The following is a 1101-nucleotide window of genomic DNA, read 5'->3' as shown; positions in this document are numbered from 1 at the left end:
CCTGGTGTGAAGTTAAAGATAAGAGGAAGAGGATGTAGAAATAAGAAAAGGATGCTGTTGGAGACGGGATGGAGGTGCAGTGTGGATGTAAATGAAGTATTGTACAAAATCTTCAAAAATAGGAAGAAGTATGTGTAAGAAAACGGCACGAAGGAGTAGACGGAATGGCTGTGGCGAAATCACGAGGGAGCGAGTGGGGCGAGTGAGCAGAAAAGTCAGACTCGAAGTCAGTTCCCACTCGCGGCGCGAGGAAGGAGCGTCGGCGGTGGCAAGAGGTGGAGGTAGGTGGCAAGAGGTGCTCTCACTCCCCTTACTCTCTCTCGAGGACCGGCGGCCGATAATGAGCCGGCTTCAAGTGCCAGTTATGTACACACGTCCTTGACCAGAGTAAACACTTTTAAATTGGCGAACAAGGACGCGGCGGCACACACAAGCTCATCCCTCAAGCACGGGCGAGCTGCCGTTCGGACTCGCAGTGATGCCAGCTCTCCTCTCGGACGCTTCTCTTCTGTCTTCTCCTCCGCGACCGCCTGTGAAATGACACGTGAAGATTGATGTCGGTGCTTGTGAGCTATCAGCCTTTCCTATCAATAGAGCGAAGTTGTATGCTATTAGTCCATGCCAATATTGCAGAAGAGGTCATATTTTGCATGAGATTAGGTCTTTGTTAGAACTGGTTTCGGTGTTTCCGAATGCCATTGCTTTCCCCTTCCCCTCTGCTTCCGAGTGTCACTTTTAACCCCTCCCCCTTTCTCTGTCAAGGGTCAAGGCGGGTCAGTTTCACCTTGCAGAGAGTTTTCCGTGGAAAAGTGCCTCGGGTGAAGCCTTTGTTTGAAGCGGCAAAACCCCACAATTCATTCTCTGCCTCTGGCACATTTTTTTAACTTTCAGGCTTCTTAGATGACGTAATGCCCTTTGCAATGACGTCACAGCCATTCAGGGGGAAAGGGAGTAGGTGCGGTCAGGGGGAGGGGGGGGCAAAGCACGTGACATGAGATGAACTTGGTATTGACCAAAGTCCATGGAAGTCATATGGCCTTTGGAGTTGACGAGTAGCATTGACATGGCATATCAGGACGTGACTCGGTGTCAGGACTGAGC

Source organism: Penaeus monodon, chromosome 30, assembly GCF_015228065.2.
Source record: "Penaeus monodon isolate SGIC_2016 chromosome 30, NSTDA_Pmon_1, whole genome shotgun sequence".
Lineage (NCBI taxonomy): Eukaryota > Metazoa > Arthropoda > Malacostraca > Decapoda > Penaeidae > Penaeus > Penaeus monodon.
This window is presented reverse-complemented; position numbering follows the sequence as displayed.